Source organism: Protopterus annectens, chromosome 1.part0, assembly GCF_019279795.1.
Source record: "Protopterus annectens isolate FY-2018-M chromosome 1.part0, PAN1.0, whole genome shotgun sequence".
In the NCBI taxonomy this organism is placed as follows: Eukaryota; Metazoa; Chordata; order Ceratodontiformes; family Protopteridae; genus Protopterus; species Protopterus annectens.
The window spans coordinates 158000653-158014550 of record NC_056725.1 but is presented as its reverse complement, the minus strand read 5'-3'; positions in this window follow the sequence as shown (position 1 = coordinate 158014550).

Genomic DNA, 13898 nt, shown 5'->3' with positions numbered 1-13898 from the left:
AGTCTGAAATTCAAATGCCTGTCAATTTTACTGCTGACAGAACAAAAACAATTTTCAGCAGAGACCCAGGGAGAAATACTGCAGACACGACTTTGTAAAATTATTATTTGTAAAATGACAGGGCACCAGAGCAAATCCACACAAACACAGGGAGGAGATACAAACTCCACACAGAAGGCACCCCAGCCAAGAATCAAACCAGAAAACCTATAGCTGTGAGGCAACAATACTACCACTGCACCACCAAATATAAAAGGAATTAAACATTCAGAAACCTGAAGTCTGAAATTCAAATGCCTGTCAATTTTATTTAACAGTTGTTAATCAGGACAGTCTGACATGGAACAAAAAAAAATTTCAGCAGAGGCCCAGGAAGAAATAATGCAGACATGTCTTTGTAACATGGGAGGACACAAAAGCAAACCCACACAAACACAGGGAGAAGATACAGACCCCCCCCCCACAAAGAAGGCACCCCAGCCAAGAATCAAACCTGGGGACCTGCAGCTGTGAGGCAACAATGCTACCACTGCACCATCAAATATCAAGCATTGCAACATTTACAAACCACAGATATTATGAGGAGCAGATCAGATCAAATATGAGGCAAAAATCTACAATTTTTTTTACAAATGGTGGTGGGTAGGGAATTCAGGTCTTTAACACCTGCATACAAGGTACAGCGTTCAAGCCTGAGGTATTCCCTACCACACACACACACCTGTTGTAGCAAACCACAAAAACTAAATATACTGCCCTGGGTGCCAAACCATCATTATGAGAGTCCAATCAAGACAAAATGAAGTGTAGAAGAATAAAAATATTTCAATGCATTGGCTGCATGACAGCTTAATATCTAGATGGAAACAAAAAAGGTTGTGAGGCATGAAAAAATAACTTACTTTTTTTAAATACATTAATGGAATGCCAGTCAAAATCAAGTATAAGAAAAACAAGCAGCACTCAACTCAAACCACTTCTTGCACTGCAGTTCTAATTATAATTTATATTCAGCTTTATTAAAGTAACAAGTAACATGCTGAAAGTAGAAATCTCTGATGTCCCCACTTTTAAAAATGTTCCTTATCCAAAAAAAGACCTGCTGCCTGACATCTACTTGTTTCATGGGGAAAACATGATCAAAGTAAAAAATGAAAGGCAAACAAGAAATAAGCTCAAGATACATTGCTTAAAAGGATTACTGTACAGGTTATGGACCACGCGATTGGCATTCGTTTACGGGTAAAGCCTGCAGTGATGACTGGAAGTCTCCAAGTGTAATGAGACTCTTAAAATAATGTAATTCTGTCCTTTATTACAAATACTGGCATATGCATTTCAATACCCAAGGCTTATACATTATGTAGTTAAATATTCTCTACATGGCAACAGAAAGGCTTTCAATGTTGGCAATTCTTTAACAGTATGCTTATTAAAGCTTACTTGTATCTTGCAATCTCAGCCAAGCTTACCTGATGGTCATTAAAGTATTGCTACTTAAACACAGAGCAACAGGCAATTTGAGTAATAAGCATAAATCAACAGTACAAAAAATATGACAGAAACCAGACCATTCTGTAAAAATCAAGGACAGATGAAAAGCCACTCTAGTACTTGTGTCTACCTTGGATGGGTGGAATTCTCTGCACATTTACACTGCATAACTACTCCTTGCCTTGCTTCGACACATCCAGAGTCACTACATGGGGGAGTGGGGTGCAACAAGTATGTCACAGTTTGAAATGTGTCTGGCTGACTTGTGATGGCCCTAACACATTTGTCATACCTCTCAACCTCAGAGCAAGAAATCTGAACAAAGCCATACAAAGAAATGGGACAAAGGCCCAAAAATAAGGACAATTTTTAAAATATTGCTCTTATAAACTTAGAAAGCTAATAGAGGTCTTGCATTAGTATGATTTTTCTGAATGGTATGAAATCTAAAACTCAAATGTCTGTCATTATTTTCTAATTTCAGTCTTTAATTATTTGTCACTAATTTGCCAAAAAAACACAATTTTATGAAAAATGGACCAAAAATGTGATGTAAAAATATAAAATAGCAAAACAGTACAGCTGGGAACCTGTCAAAGAAGGGACACTTTAATATTAGTACTGCTAACTTGAGCAGCTGACAAAATAAAATAATCTACATGCATTTCTGAAATAAAAGTTCTTATATTACAGTTATTCTTTAATTATAAACCTCCATGTTTTCTTCAATCAGGATAGTCTGACTTGGAACAAAAAAAAAAACAATTTTCAGCAGAGGCCCAGGAAGAAATAATGCAGACATGTCATTGTAACATGGGAGGACACAAACGCAAACCCACACAAACACAGGGAGAAGATACAGACCCCCCCCACAAAGAAGGCACCCCAGCCAAGAATCAAACCCAAGAACCTGCAGCTGTGAGGAAACAATGCTACCACTGCACCATCAAATATCAAGCATTGCAATATTTACAAACCACAGATATTATGAGGAATAGATCAGATCAAATATGAGGCAAAAATCTGCAATTTTTTTACAAATGGTGGTGGGTAGGGAATTCAGGTCTTTAATACCTGCATACAAGGTACAGGGTTCAAGCCTGAGGTATTCCCTACCACACCACCAGTATATTGCACATGGGGCATTTTCACACACACACACACACACACACACACACACACACACACACACACACACACACACACACACACACACACACACACACACACACACACTCTCTTACCTGTACTCCATAACTCCAAAGTACACACACCACTCTTACCTGTACTCCATAACTCCAAAGTACACACACCACTCTTACCTGTACTCCAAAGTACACACACCACTCTTATCTGTACTCCATAACTCCAAAGTACACACACCACTCTTACCTGTACTCCATAACTCCAAAGTACACACACCACTCTTACCTGTACTCCATAACTCCAAAGTACACACACCACTCTTACCTGTACTCCATAACTCCAAAGTACACACACCACTCTTACCTTAACTCCAAAGTACACACACCACTCTTACCTGTACTCCATAAATCCAAAGTACACACACACACCACTCTTACCTGCACTCCATAAATCCAAAGTACACACACTTCTCTTACCTGTAAATGACCACCACCGCACATCCGATCCCTATTCAAACCCGTGTGCACACACCACTCTTACCTGTACTCCATAAATCCAAAGTACACACACACACACCACTCTTACCTGTACTCCATAAATCCAAAGTACACACACACTACTCTTACCTGTAAACGACCACCACCGCACATCCAATCCCTATTCAAACCCATGCAAATCTGACCCTGCCCATCGCGAGATCTTCCCCCGACGTGACTGCAGCCAGACCCTGCCCATCATGAGATCCAATATCCCTGACTGCCGACGTTGCAGTCCGACCCCGACGCGTTTCCCCACCGAGTTCCCAGGACAGTCTATGCAGTTTAAAACTGCATAGACTTGTGAGAGCTCTGTTGTCCATGTTTCCCAGTCAGGGCTGCTGCTGAGACATCTGTGCATGCTCCAGACTGTCTCAGCAGCAGTCAGGACTAGTGCGCGAAGTCCGCAAATTTTAAATTTTTTTTTCTATTTATTTCTTTTTTATTTTTTATTTTAAAGTTGAGGGGGCTGCAGTCCGGCAGTCCAATAGCACGGGCCACCCCTGGCTAGATGCTGAAGTCAATGCTGCTGGTGCTGCTGACTGTAGGCCTACGCCAAGAAGAAGAAGAATAGTGTTCAGGCCCAGGGTAACCTTCCAGGAGCTACATGAGCTGGAGATTGTAGAGTGCTACACAGTGGACAGGAATATATTACAAGAACTCAGTGAGCTGTGCTGCCCTCAACTCAGAGCCAGGGGTAACAGGGGGGAACCCATCTCAGTTGAAACTAAGGTCACTGTAGCCCTTAGGATACCGGGTACAGATACTTTTCAAAGATCAGTTGGGGACATGATGGGGGTGTCACAGGAATGTGCATGCAGGATACTCCACCAATTCCTGTATGCTATGCTCCCACATGCCAGTGAGCACATATCTGCCCCCCTTTCCCCTGAGGTGAGGGTCAGCAACATGCAATAGTTTGACTGTGTAACACACTATCCTGAAGTACTGGGTGCCATAGACTGCACTCATGTACACATCAAGGCACCACCTGGTGAGCATGAACCACAAGGGATACCACTCCATCAACTGCCAGGTCATGTGCAGTGCCCAGGGGATTATTATGAATGTGCATGCTGGCTACCATGGCAGTTATCACGACTCCCATATCTGGCAAATATTACAGCTGTACCAGATGTTTGCTAAGGAGGACATCCCACAGGGCCATTTACTGCGGGATGCTGGCTATGCCCTGGAACCGTGGATGATGACATCCATCAGAAATGCATACACACCCATGGAAGAATGCCATAATGAGGCACATGCACAAACTAGGAGCATCGTAGAGCATGTGTTTGGGCATCTGAAGTCATGGTTACAAATATTCACAGTATGTGCTATGCTACACAGTCTCACTCAGTGGAAACAGCTCCAGAGGGATCAGCAAGGGGAAGGGATACACAGTCCCCCACCAGTGCCACATGGCACTACAGACACCCATTCCACTATCATTTCTAAATTTGTAATCAGTAGGCCTCATGCATGGAATATTCATGCAGTCCTACTGCAAAAGATAACTGGTACATCATTCAAGGGGGATTTTAGAAAGTGAGGTTTAATGGTAGTCAGACTAGTGTGTATCCTAGCAGAACATGGAGTTTGTTCCCCCATTCCTCAAAACAGCAGTGTCCCCTTGTAACTACCATAACTCACCTATGCTATATGAGCATTACATACAGTTAGTATGCCACACAGTCTCAGGACAGTAATATAGAATTTGATCTTACACCGTATGTGTTAGGTAACTGAGGAATTTGAATGTACATATTTATGCATGCGATTGTGTGATGAATGATCCCCTTTCTGTCAAGCAGCTTCTGTGGCTCAAAGGACTAAGGCAGTCAGCTTGTGTGATGGTGTTCAGGGCTCCAATCCCAAGATATCCATATATTTTGGATGTGAACTAGTAATAAGTTGTGTTTTACAAGCTGTGACTTTGTGTGTGCTATACTATTATTAACCTCTTTCTCATATTAATTCCACATTTGCACTCTGTGCCACGTCTACAACTTATTTAATAAGTCTTAGCCAGTTTGCAAGAAGTGCAACAGTGCATAAACAGACACAGAGGTTAGAATGAGTAACAAATACAATCCCACCCTGGAGTAAAGCTAAGTGTGGGCTGGAGTCAGTTTATGGAACAGTAAGTCTCTGATGTAAGCAATGCACCTACCACTTGCACACTGCTTAGCAATGCACAAACAGGTCCAAAAAAGTGCCAACGCACATGCCCATACACTTAGTTAAGCAGAGCGCAAACCCGTTGCTCAATTTATTTTAAAATAATTATATACATACACACACACACAGACACACACACACACACACACACACACACACACACATATATATATATATATATATATATATATATATATATATGTTTATATATATATATATATATATATATATATATATATATATATATATATATATGTATGTATACATCTCTGTCTCTCCCTATATATACAGTAGATATAAAAAGTGTACACACCCCTGTTAAAATGCCAGGTTTTTGTGATATAATAAAATGAGACCACAATATATCATTTCAAAACTTTTCCCACCTTTAATGTGACCTATAACCTGTTCAATTCAATGGAAAAACAAACAAATCTGTTAGGGGAAAAATATAAAAAATAAAAAACATACAATAAGCTGGTTGCATAAGTGTGCACACCCTTAAACTAATACTTTGCTGAAGCACCTTTTGATTTAATTATAGCATTCAGTCTTCTTGGGATGATGCCACAATATGAACCGAGATGATTGATTTTAATAATTGGCTTAGTTTCTGGTGTCATTCTAAGGGGGTGCAACATTTGTCAACATGGGAGAAGATGGTCAATAGACCACGCTGCTTTGGCAGGGACGGTCTGCACCTCTCCCTTCTCAGCTTTAGAATATTAGCTAAAACAAGTCTGAGAGTTCTGGCCTATGTTACGAAGGGACAAAGACTTAAGACAAGTCTTGTCCAGTCATGTAAATGTGTCTTATAAAAGAGCTAGAAATTTGGCAGAAATTTGGTGCATAATCTTTTTATTCCACCAGATGTCAGCATTAGTAGGGATAATTTAGTAAGTAAAGGTGCTATACCTTGCAATGTGTTCCATTTGTAAGAAGTTGGTCCCTACTTTTTCTTTTATTAATAATGTGAGATTTGTGACTAATGGGACTTATACATGTGATACGGAAGAAGTTATATATACTCTTAGGTGTACCTGTAACTTATATTATATTGGGGAGACAGTAAGAAGTTTTAAGGTACGCCTTCAAGAGCATGTTAGAGATATAAGAAATAAAAAAACTGGATAGTCCTTTGTGGGGGACACTTTTTATTTTTACATAACTCCAATCCTGAAGATTTGCAAGGCTGTGTTCTGGAAAAAGTTGAGGTAGGCTTGGGGGAATGTGTTAATTTAAAGGATAAACTTTTAAAAAAAGAAATTCTTTTTATTTTGAAATATAGCACTAGGGCTTAACAAGGAATGTACCTGGAGGTATGTAATTTAGTGATGGTAATTTAATTATTTAATTGTTTTTTTTAATTGTTTAATTGATATTGGTATGGTTATTTAATCTGCTGTGTGTCTGAAGTATTTTATTCTTGGAAAGCTCTCTTACCTTATTAAATTGTGAACATTTGGGATTTTTGGCCGTTGTGGTTTTGTTTTTCTGTGAATTTCAGTGTGTTTTTTCTACTACTCTAAGACTAACCTCGTGCTATTAAGTGTCAACCTTGCAAACTCTGAGAATACTGCGGCCTCTGCAGAAGTGTTCACAGAAACCCTGTACAAACATGTTAATAACTGCATTGAGGCAGCTGTACTCACCAGGAAGAAGTACAGAAATAACTCAAAATCAAGCCACCCTTGCAGAATCACAAAAGCAATCGGCTGTGTAACAAAAGGAAGAAAATCATGGCAAAACTTAGGAGGTGCAGCACCCAGCAGGATAAAAGCACTTTCATCAAACTAAACAAAAAACTTAGAGGACAAATAAAGTCTACCAAAGCCAAATTTGAGGTAAATTCACCCTCCCAGGAAAGGACATGCCGAAAGCATTCTTTAACTATGTCCATAACCTCAAAGGCAATACACAGTTGTGTGCAGAGCTCATTGTAAATGGAGCCACCTATAATGAGTCAGAGGATATAACAAACCCTCTGGCTGATAAATTCAGCTCCAACTTTACCCCTCTCCCCCCCTCAACCTTCCCTCAGCAGATACCATCAAATATAACTCCACCTACTATCACCAGGGAAAAGGTCCTTAATCCTCTCTCTAAGACCAAGAACACTGCATCAACAGGCCCAGACCATATCCTAGGATGCCTTCTAAATAGCATAAGACATGACCTATCAGGGCCTCTGGAATTACTATTTAACTGTAGTCTCCAAACAGGCTTCATGCCTCATGAATGGAGAACATTAACATTCATCACAATACACAAAGGTGGGCCCTCTACAGACCCTGGAAACTATAGACCCATAAGTCTCACTAGTCTTATATGTGAAGCCATGGAAAAAATTATCATGGAAATGATCAGTAAAGATGTAGTACACTTCCAGACATTGGACCCAACCCAATTTTGTTTCATCAAGGGCAGATCTTGCCTACTCAACATGGTGGACTTCTTTGAGAAGGTAAACAAAGCAATGGATGAGGGAAAAAATGGTTCACACTGCCTACCTTGACATGACAAGGTATTTTACACTATATTCCAATCAAGCATTGTTGAAAAACTCAAGACATTAGGTACAAACTTGTATGTCACCCAGTGGGTAGCCAACTCACAGACGGAACCCATAAAGTTAGAATTGGGAATCCACATCTACAAAGAGGTCAGTCAAAAGTCAAAGTCAGTCAATGGAGTCCCTCAGGAATCAGTCCATGGACCACTCCTTTTTGGCATTTGCTTCTCTGAAGTCAAGGCCAATGTCAGTGGTCGCCAATGTCAGTGGTCTCTGGCTAATTAAATTTGCAGATGGTTGCAAATTGGGAGCTATCAGTGAATCCCACACTGACACAAATGTTCTCCAGAAGGGGTTGACAACAGACATACAACTGGTGTCAGAGCCATGGACTAAAACTAAATGCCAAGAAATGCATAATACTATATTTTGGGAAGTCATCCACCCCTGGTAACTGTCATATTGAAAACACACATATAACAGTTGATGTAGAAGTCAGGGACTTAAGGACACCCACAGATAGTAACCTAGCCTTTGACTGTCACATGTCTACAGTATTGAGGAAATCATTCTATGTTGTGGAACCTATAAACAAAGGTATGGCATCTAAGTCCAAGGACATCATTGTTCCACTGTATTTGGCATTCATCAGACCTATCATTCAGTACAATGCCCCCTTTGGTATGTACCTAACCAGGCATATCCAACAACTAGAATATCCAGAGGGGTTCCTCACTAAACCAATACGGGGTGCAAGTAAAATGTCCTGTGCAGACTGCGACAGAGCCCTATCCCTGTTTTCTGTCTCCTACAGGCTTTTGAGGGGAGATCTATGTCTGGCATACAGGGCATTGTCAGACACCCCCCCTCTGAACCTCCTACATATTCACAAAACAAACAGCACCAGAATTACCTGTTCTAAAGACTTACACCTTGCATGTAATATACACAGGATCTGCTGGATATGCAGGTATGTATCTCAGAGACTACCTCCTCTATGGAACAGGCTTCCCATCCATGTGAAGCAGAGCTCCTCCCTAACACAATTCAAGTGCAGCTTAGAAAATTAGATGGGGAATAGGAAATTCATCCCTGATTTGGAGCCTATATCTCTAATGGACACAGACAAACTGTAAATATTTTATCTTCCAGGTCCCTGCTTGTAAATGTTTCATCTCCTAGACCCCTCCTTACATTTATCAAGGGTAACAGACCTTGTCAGAGATTTGGGATGCAAGGCTAAGCCTAGTAAACAACTATGAACCCATGAACCTATACTGTATTACCATTCTGATGACATATGTCTTCTGTGCTGACATTCAGCCCTGTGCTCTGACATTGCTGGGTTTATTGTAGATGTGTACCCGTAGGTGTGTACTACACAATCCTGAAAGTGAAATGTAAATGTTTCTGTGATACAAATGTTATTCTGTGACTCCACAGCCCTTACAACAGCATCCATTTTAATGTAGACAAATTATTATGCCATCTACAGTATAAATGGCAAAGTACAATATCTGTAAAAAATACAAGTAGCATGTCAACAGCACCAATGGATGAAAGGCATTCATACTAATGTAGATAGTCACCCTGTGCATCAGACACCCAATAGGTTTGCAAGCGTGTGTGTGAGTAAGCAAGGGAAGCAGGCAAGATGGACCATGGAAATGTTGCGTGTGTGTTTGTAGGTGTCCTCAATGTGACATTGGTGTGTGACTGTTTGCATGGGCACAGCCAAGCTCAGTGCCAGCCCTACATATATGTATGATGAAAAGCTGAGAGCTGTGCATGGTACAGCTGACAGTTCATCTCCTCCCCAGAACATGAGAACTGGCTCTGCCAGGAGTTGCACTGGCACCTCCACACCCAAGATCAGATTCTGTGCTACTACCTGAAGGTGACTGATGTCTGCTGGGCATGTGTCCTTCATGGGAACACCCAGTACCATGAGCCAATGGCCAGATATGTCTTGGTGTGGACAGCACACTCCCCTCCATAGCACTGGATGTACTGCCACTATGGGAGCATGACTGGGCATGGCCATGTTGACTCTCAGCAGATGTAGTTGCTGACCATGAGGTCAAAGCTCAACTCCAATCAGACATTCCATCACAGACGATGTGCATTCCATGACAGATAGTGTGTGATCTATCTCAGACCTACCTCTTTCCATGGTGTCAGTCAACCGATCCAGGTTATCAGCAACACAGTGAAGGCAATCATGGGTGTCAGACTGTGCTGCATCCATAACCCTGAGAATTCATTGTGAATTCCCTTCTGAACATGCCTGTGCCTCCATGATGGCACTAAACATACAATGAGCGACATGTGATGAGACACCTGCAACAGGTGGTGGAGGGACAGCAGGCCTCCTATGACTCCTATCAATCTGCCTGTGTGGAACTTCACTAACAGTTTGACTATGGCCAGTGTTAACAGTCACTTAAGCCACAGTCACCATATTTCCCTGTCCAATGTCCCCACCCTCCAACTGTCCCATATATGTGGCTGTGTACAGTGATAATGAGGGTTGGTGAGGGATGTAAACATCTGTGTCTGATTCAACCTCTGCAACCCCCAGCTGTTCCTCAGTTTGGCCACCATCATCATCAGAGTCTGAAGAGACACTAACATCAGGTGGTGTAGGCGACAAAGACAAACCTCCCTGGTCATCTGTGATAAAAAGGAAAAAGCAATACATTAATACTTGCACTACTATGATCTGCACTACTATGATGCAATGTATGTTAAGCTGTATATGCTGCCACTATTACAGACTTGTATGCCTCCCGATCTCACAGAGTAGGACATGTGGACATTACTTTCTATCGAAAATCTATAATTATGTGGAAATAATTATTCAGAAAACAACAACCTTATGAGTAAAGAAATATTATGTACACTGTGGATCCTGGATGTTTCATATTTTTTCACTTTGTTTGTGTTGATTTTATTGTATAGAGTTTGTGCAATGAGTGTAGAAATATTTATTTTAAAAAACATGTTTTTTATATGAAACATTCAGTATTTTGCATTGATGTGAATTTTGCTTGTGGGAACATATTTGTTTAATTAATTTATTAATCAAATTGTGTATTGGTTAATTAGATTAACCAGTTGCCAGGATGGGGAATATAAGGACTTGAGGGGTTGCACTGACTTGTTCTGATGAAGACCAGTGACCAGTGGATGAAAGCACTTAATGTTGTATTGAATAAAGCTTTGGTGTGAGCAGCACTTGGCTCTGATGTTTTCTTCTTTTTTTGGAATTTATCGTTACTGGTTTTGGTTATTGGATTTTGGATACTGGTTTTTGAGAAAACATACTTACATATCTATGGGGTGTTCCCTGCCTGTGGCTCTTGGATCCACTGATCCAAAGTACCCCTCTTCCTTCATTGGAGGTCATCATAATGTTGATGATACTGTTCACCAATGCAGTGGATACCAGTTGAACTGGTCAGGTCCCTGGCCAAACTATCCCAGGCTTCAGAGTTGCATTCTGACTCAGCATAGTTCTACTGCAGCAGTTGGGGTCCATGGTGCTGTACCAGGAGTCCAACAAAAATCCTAGACTCCTGAGCTCCCCAAAGCTCTGCCTGAAAGTGCACTGCTTCCCCATGACAGCCATATCCACACACAAGATCAGGCTCCAAAGAATACTGAGCAATTCCTGCCAATTGCCCTTTAAGTAGGATGCATTCTCACCATTGCGTGCCATACTGAAACTTTCAAAACTGTGCCACATCACTTAGCACCATGCAAACATGGAAAACCCATTTTTAAGCAACACTTAGCAGCACACAAGCAAGGAAAAACTGTTACCTATGTTTAAGAGATGCTTAGCATTGCACAGCTTTTCTAAATATAACATTAATTGAATTTAAAATGAATGGATGTTTTCATGACCTAACACAGTTTCACATCAGTATATATAAATGGTATCAGTGGCCAAGACTCAGTCCCAGGACCTAGTACACTATAGGTCATCACTCAACCGATCTCATCACAAGAGTAGTGAAGGGAACTCATGTATCTTCACATTTACTGCAAAGGTAAGTGTGGCGTAGTTTTGCTGCATGGGTCAGATGTCTGGTGCATGTCTGATGTATGGGTGCACAAAGCTAAGCATAGCTAAATAATGTGGCGTATCATGCAAATATGCACATAAAGGTAAAAAAAAAAAAAATATATATATATATATATATATATATATATATATATATATATATATATATATATATATATATATCCAAATTAGTGAAATAATTGCATACAAAGCTCCGTCAATATTTCTTATACTCTTTTTGGTCAGGATAATGGGCTGACAGGTATGTTGATGTGCCATTGGTGTTACACAAATTAATTATCCATGTTATTCTGTAAGGTTTCTCACAGTGAAGCCTTCCTTAGGTGTGCCACACAATTAATATGTATGGTGCGCTGCTGAGGGAAGCTCATGGATGAACATGGAGCCTACATGGACTTTATTGAATCCTGGTGAATATTTTGTTTTATTTACAGTTAAAATTATCCCGCCTCTTCCCCTCCCCTAAGTATTCTTCTGAACACTAATGACATGAAGTAGGGCATATGCTTAAAGTCCCCCACAAGTCCAACAAAGTCCAGAAAAGTCCAGTATTTCTAGATTTTCTTGTTCTGTCATGTTTTAAAAATATAATTATTGCTTTGTAATCACACATTTGTCAAATTTCAAATGACTGGTTTTATTCCTGATCATCTCCATCTCCCAAATCTTGTCTCTGCTTCATTTCCAATGTACTCTTGATTCTTCTAGTCAACTCTCATTCTCCCTTCCTTCTCTCCAGCATTTTCCTTTGAAATATTGGAAAAGGTTTCACAGGCACAGTCTCTCTGTGGTCTTTATTACCAGAAGAACAAAAAGCAGAATATCCTGTTTCACAGCTCACCTTTTGTTGGACATACTTTGGTACTTCCTCCTTAGCATGTACTTCATCAAAAATTATTTTTTTCCTTCCAGGGAAGAATATTTTGAAGATAGCTAGGTACAGCAGTTTGAATCTCATGCATGCTTCTTGACAGCCTGACCTGAACAGCGGAATGGATTTACTCCTCTTCTGCCTGGTGTACATTGAGTAATCATTCTCTACAAACACTTTGCTATCTCCCACTTTTAGTATTTTGTTCTTCTGCGACTGTTTTGTCAGAATCAACCCCTTCTGCTGGTAGGATTGCACCTTTACTATTAAAAGTCTAGGTAGCTTTCTCATAGGCAGGTTTAGAGCATACACACAATGTGCCCTTTTACCTAACAACCCCTGCTGTGGAATAAAAGTCCAGTTGCTTATTTGTGCTTTCATAAAATGAATGCAGTCTGTTCCTTCCAGCTTCTCTGGTACAGCTGACAATCTCAGGTTTTCCCTATGTGCTCTGTCCTCTAATTCTATTTTTTGTTCTTTTGAAACATCTCTTCTTGAACAGTCTCACACTCAGCCAGCCTTTTCTTCATTTTGACCTCTGCTTTTTGCCGGTTTATCACCTCATCAGAATATCTGTTTAAAGCTCTTCCATTTTTCCAGCCTTTTGTTGTTTGAGTTCATATACTACATCATTGTTTCATTTATTTAATCAGGTCTGAGTGCAATTGTCTTACACATCCTTAGGTTACTGGAAGTCATGTCTGGAGGTTGCAATGCCTTTTGCTGAACTGCTACAGATCTTCTCCCAGCCATTATTTTTTCCATGCCTTTTGTAGCTAATTTCATTCAGGTCTTCTTTATTTATTTATTTTTCCTGGCATTCAGACAGTGCACTTACTAGCCAGATAATGAAATTTACCCAGAAACATACAAGTCTACTGGTATTCTCTGTTGAGTTTCTGTTTTCACACTGGGAGAGCTAGAATTAAGCTGTTATTCAATGTGAACCCATCTTGGAAGTCTTTATCTAAAGCTGAATTGATGATAGTTACACAAAAGCATGTGATATATAATGTTTGTATCTAGGAAAGTGTTAATATGCTTTTTTTATTTTATATAAATGCATGT